This window comes from Penaeus japonicus, unplaced genomic scaffold, assembly GCF_977035675.1.
Source record: "Penaeus japonicus unplaced genomic scaffold, GWHDUDI00000001_assembly GWHDUDI00000020, whole genome shotgun sequence".
NCBI lineage: Eukaryota > Metazoa > Arthropoda > Malacostraca > Decapoda > Penaeidae > Penaeus > Penaeus japonicus.
In genome coordinates, this window is record NW_028234422.1 from 22,910,866 (window position 1) to 22,917,268 (window position 6,403).

General features: G+C 35.2%; 1 protein-coding gene across 1 annotated transcript in view; it reads right to left on the reverse strand.

The window, feature by feature from the left end:
- The window catches only part of LOC122243831 (STING ER exit protein), a 9,162-nt gene extending 8,885 nt beyond the window's left edge, over nt 1-277 (reverse strand). The window contains exon 1 of the mRNA XM_043001566.2: nt 171-277. The gene's annotated coding sequence lies outside the window, so the exon portion shown is untranslated. The remainder of the gene's footprint in view (nt 1-170) is intronic.
- Between the last annotated feature and the right edge of the window lie 6,126 nt (nt 278-6,403).

Below are 6,403 nucleotides of genomic sequence, written 5' to 3' on the forward strand. Positions count from 1 at the left end.
TTGGAAAACAATAACAGATTCACGCAATACACATCAGGAAGAATTGCAGACAAAAATTTAAATTGCGAGATTCGATGGCTGTACGAAACTGGCCATTTACCCAATCTTCACTGCAAATGTACATTATTCTAGTCTTTAACACATAATAACAAAACTGCACCGTAACATACCAGGTAAAGCCGGCTCAACAAATAAATATGATAGTAAATGTAAGCCACTGAGAGATTGCGCTTGTTTACAAACAGATTTTAGAGACCGCGGGGCTATAATGAGTAATATTCCTGTCAGCACGTTTTATTTCCTATTATGGGTACACAGACAGCGAAATAAACTATATCATTAAGTATCATATGTATTTATTCTTACTGGTGATAATATGATTCTTAAACCTTTGGGATTTTAAAGCTTCAAAGATCTTATAACACACACGCACGCACACACACACACACACACACACACACACACACACACACACACACACATATATATATATATATATATATATATATATATATATATATATATATATATATATACATACATACATACACACACACACACACACACACACACACACACACATATATATATATATATATATATATATATATATATATATATATATATATATATATATATATATATATATATATATATATAAGGCCTTATCTGCAGCGCCAAAGTCTTGAAATCATTTCAATTCCATGGGCACTGTCGGGCGTACGACAGCGAAAGTGTCATACCGCTCGAATAAAACCAGCTGTCACGCTCACAGTGCGACCCGTGCCTGTGTGGCGCGCCTTTGAAAAACATTTTTTTTATTATTATTTGCTTCTTCTTCTGATGAAAAACACTCCTAAGTTCATAAGACACGACAAATACATTTCTTGTTTGCTTTAGTAATTCATATCGGAATGTGAGTCTGAATATGTTAACATTATGCTACTTTAAGCATATAAAAAGTTTATTTTTTCAAAAAACTAGTTGTGCAGATTAGCAGCCAGTAAATAGATCTTATTTGTGCAAAAATAGAATGCATTCCATGACACATCAATCAAAGCAAATTTTTTCCTAGGCTTATTCACCTATGCTATACTTTTCATGATAATTTCATTGCAACAAGAGTTATCCTCGCATATTGTACGTGTATTACAGAAGTCGTGTTTAAAATGAATATCGCTACACTAGAGATTATCACTGTAAATAAATTAAACTCGGATATTTTATTGTTTTACATAAGTTACCGACTTGATTTATTTCAGTTTTCTCTGAAGAGAGCCTTTGGTGCCCATCAAATCTAAACAAATTCAAACGTATTACTCTAATTGTGACTATATACTTCATTAGCCTTTGGTTACCAGTATGCCCTGAAAATGAACATAAAAATACACTCAATAGACTTCTTCTTGTTGTTTAAATGTTTTTCATGTCAAGCAGTTAGTAAATTCAGTTTCTTACGAGTTAAAAAGTAAATGTAATCCAAGCCAAAGGATTCAAACAATTATTTATCACCCATTTATCAAAGCTACATATGGTCTCGAAATATGCAATATACTATACATTAATCTTACTTCATTGTTACATAAAGTTCGTTGTAAACCATCATTAAGATACTCTTTAAACGGTTCAATGAGACGACATAAAATAAAAATCAGGAAATATTTGCCATTTTTGCCATTCGGCGATGGTTCGCGCATCTTGAAATACGGCAGCAAATTATTGCGAGTTATTGGTAATTATTGCAGATAAGGCATATATATATATATATATATATATATATATATATATATATACATATATGTGAGTGTAATATATGTGTGTATGTGCATATATTCAAAATACTTTATTCCATTAATTACAATGGTTATTCTATTTACATGTATAGTATTTACATTGTATAATATCATAATATTAACATAATCAATATAACGTACACGTGTGGACAAATAGATAATGTTAACATTACAAGTGACTGAAATACCGTGTTTGGCTTGATGTTCAAGCGCCTGATGTCATTGATAATTCAGATGTTCTCTCAATTTTATTTTAAATGTATTTAGATAAGATGTTGTGGCAGATGGTTCCAGATAATCGGTCCTCGGATCTGCATATTTCTTGCACCTGTTTTCATATTTGATCTTTTGACATAGAGAGATGTTTTTTTTTTTTTTTTTTTTTTTTTGTCTTGTTTTGGCTCCGGTTAAACTGGCTATTGTTTTTGTAGGTAAAAGCCAATGTGGATAAATTCCTTGTATAATTTTGTCGATAAATATAATTGTATTTTTGCTGGATTTTTAACCATTTAAGTTTATTTATGTGTAGTGTTATGTGGTCGAATTTGTATACATTTCCTATTGCTACTCTTGTAGTAATATTTAATTTTGTAATTTTTGCGTTTTTTTTTTTTATTCGTGTTTTGTTTGTTGAACCCCAGATGCTAAGGCAGTAGTTGATGATACTGAGGGCTAATGTTTGTACGACAGTGATTCTTGTTTCTGTAGGGAGTTTCAAAAGTCATGTATCTGTTTATGTATACTCCTAGATTTTTGACTGAGGTGCTTGGTTTAATGTAGCAACCTCCGAATTCTATAGTTGTATCTGTGGGGATGAAAATGAATTGTGTTTTCTGTGGATTCAGTTTCAGACCATTTCTATCAAAGTAACTCTGTGCTTCGGTGAGAGTCTGTTTAGTATCTTCTATTAATTTGTTTAAATTGTTTACAGGGTCTGCGTGAATAAACTGAGAGACATCGGCGTACTGAATAAGAATATATTTTTTTTTTTGCAATTGTCGGCAAGTCATTAATAAATATACTAAATAAAATTGGGCCTTGTGGAACACCAAATGAGGCTTGTTGTTTTAATTAAAATAGATTTTCACGTATTTTGAGACTGAGTTCTGGTGGATAAGTAATTTCTAAAACAATAGTTATCAATTCAGTGATTTCTTATTTTGTTGAGAACTTCATGGTTAACACTGTCAAAGGCCTTCGACAAATCAACATAGTGAGCAAGTTTATTTGGTCATTATCTATGTTGCCATAAATTTCATTTGTGATTTTCAGTAATGCTGTTTCGGTTGACAGTTTACTTCTAAATCCAAGTTGCGTGTTAGATAGAAGGTTATTTGCTTCCAGGAATACTGATAATTGATTTGCTACTATTTTCTCAAGAACGTTCGACATTACTGGGAGTAGAGTAATGGGGCGATAATTGTTTATCTCATGTCTATCTCCTGATTTGAAAATACGTGTTATGATGCCATGTTTCCAGAGTGATGGATAAGTAACGGTGTTTATAGATGTATTCATAATAATTGTCAGATATATATATAGTACGCAATTGCAAGTAGACCATCTCTTTATGAATCGATGGGCGATACCATCCGCTCCTACGGAGTTCGTTTCTCGTAAGTGTTTTAATGTTAGTATTGTTGTTTCTATTTCTTCTGGTGCTCTGAAATTAGTTGCAGTGAGCCTTATTCCCGTTGTGTTTTGTGGAAATGTGGAGGCGGTTGTCTGTTCATATGTGAGTCTACCGACTTCTGCAAAGAAGTAATTTAAATCTTCTATATTGTTTCTGGAATTTATACAAATGTCTGTGTGATGTTTCTTCTTAGGCACTAGTGTGTTTACCAGATTCCATGTTCCGGAAGAGTCATGTCTGCATTGTTTGAACTTGTTTTCAAAATAATTTGCTTTTGTACATTTCTCTTTTTTTGCTTATATTCATCCTGACGGATGGCATCAAATCTATTTATTTTGAGAGCTTTATGAGTGTTATTTCTGTCCCTTATGGCTCTCTTAATGTCGTCGTTAATCCAAGGAGCCGGGGGGCGTCTAATTGTTTTTGTTTCATACGGAGCGGAAGCATCTATGGCATTCTTTATCACATTCGTTAAAACACTAACATGTCTGTCAACTTCATCTGTTAATAAAATCTCCGAGAGTGTCGATTCATTGGCCATGATATGTTGGCAGAGTGACCGAGGGTCATAGTTCGTTAAATCGCGAGTTTTGATAACTGGTTGTCGCTTTGGCTCCTGTATGTTTAAAGTCATGGTCAAAAGTTCATGATCAGCAATTTGACATGGAAGAGCGTCAGTATGTAGGATGATATCGGGTCTGTTTGTTGTTGTGATATCTAATATGAATGAGGTATTTTGTTTATTGTTTATGAGTTGTTTTAATTTATTCTTAATAATTCCATTTAAGTTAGCAATTGACTTATTTATATCGTCATTTAAGTCGCCTAAAATAAACATTGGTTTTCTTTTCAATGACATTTCTTGAAATATATTATCAAGATATTCGAATGACTCAATGGTGGCTTGAATTAATTATCCTTTCGATTTCATCAAAGTGACCCAGGAGAGACTGAGCATTGACATGTTATATTTTAAGTGTCTTTGTTTGTGGTCTGACCATCGGATCTGCCGACCCATTTACGGCGTCAAACATTCTGTTCGGTTTTGTACTTGTTTCTGTTTAAGAAAACCTTTACGTTATCAGGGAATACATCGGATTCTATAAACAGTTCTGAATTGATATCTTTGCCTCTTATAGCAACAGTGAAGCTTGAGAGAAATTCATGTGTCATCTAAGTTTTGAAGGCTTTGGCATTTGATATGTTGTCAAAATTACTAACGAGGAAGTCTTCAATATCTTCGTTTGTATCTGGATGACAGCTAGTAATATACAAGTACACTACCTTGAGACGATCGGCACCTTGTAGTTTTTTGTGTATTGTGTTCCTCCCTTGTTTTTCTACTTTGTTTTCTTGAGGTAATGGTGACGAAACCTTCCTCGTCTTGTTGATGGGTTTGATGTGTTTCCGCTCGTTCTACGTAGTTTTTGATAACGAGCGGTGGTGCTTGTGTAGTAGGAGGGGTGGTAGAGGGGGCAGGAACTCCAGGCACGTGGTGTGTTGCATCTTCCCAGTTGCGGTTGGGTGGAAGAGGTTTTTGCTTATTCTTCCTCTTACTATTTCTTATGTAGCTTCTTCTGGGTGTTACTTGTGTAGAGGCTTCGTTTCTCATACTAGTTGTTGATGTCTCGGCGTTGTTCTTGGGCAAAGGCTTGCGTGGCACCGGGCAGGGGGCGGCCGGCGTGTCAGCAAGGTTGCGAATCTACTTGCTCGGTGTGGGCACGGATGGAGGGGACGGAGGGTTAGGGGAAGGTGGAGGTGGTGGGGGAGAGCTAGGGGAAGCATTGGTGGATACTGCCATGGAAGGTGGGGGAGGAGGGGCGGAGTGTCAAGAGAGGGTGGTGATGGTGAGGGAGAACTAGGAGATGCATTGGTTATGGATACTGCATTGGAAGGTGCAGGGGAGGAGTGGTTTTGTGTGTGTTTATCTTGTGGCGTGGAGGTAGAGGACATTCTGGTAGGGGGAGGGGATGAAAAGGGGAAAGGTTCATATGTAGACTGGTCATGGATGGGGGTTGGGAGATCGGATGTTGAGTGATGGGAGGAGGTTGAGGTTGTTGTGACGGATGCCTCCTTTTCGCATTCCTGCGTCTGGGGAGGCACACCTTGCTTAATCACACAGTTCAATGCAGATTGTTGTTCGGAGAACATTCCGATCAGCAAGCCTATTTAATTTTCAATAAGATTTTGACTGCTGAAGGAAGATTCAGGCTGGGTTTGTGTATCTTGGCGTTTCTTATTAAAGAATAGTTTCACAAATGGCGTAGAAATGCCTGTTTTCTTTGGCGGGGACAAATCAGTAACGTGAGTGTTTGTCGTTGTTGTAACAAACACTATATTGTTGTTATTCAAACACTGGTCGATCATGGTATGCACTATGAAACTTGTCATCCTTTTAATGTCTCTAGTTGTGTTTCTCGTTTTTCTAGTCTGATATATTTAAAACAATACTGAGAGCATTGTCGATCTCGTCACGGCTGTATAACTTCCTAATTTGATCACACAGGACCATCCGTGCCCATGCTTTTTTCGTTGCATTGAAGCACAGGATAGTGTTCAGCATTATTGTAATATTGCCGAGTATTTAGGTAACTTCCATGATGGATGTAAAGCATCTAGTTAGACATTCCTTTTAGTGGCTCGTTGTGATGATATGGTTAGGAGCCGGGATTCTCACTCAGAAGGCCCGAGTTCAATTCCCTGTCAGGGAGGTAAAATTTGTATTTATACACACACACACACACACACACACACACACACACACATATATATATATATATATATATATATATATATATATATATATATATATATATATATATCCATGTATATACATAAATATATATATATATGTATAATATACATAATATATATATATATATCCATGTATATACATAAATATATATATGTATAATATACATAATATATATATGTATAATATACATAATATATATATGTATAATATACATAATATATA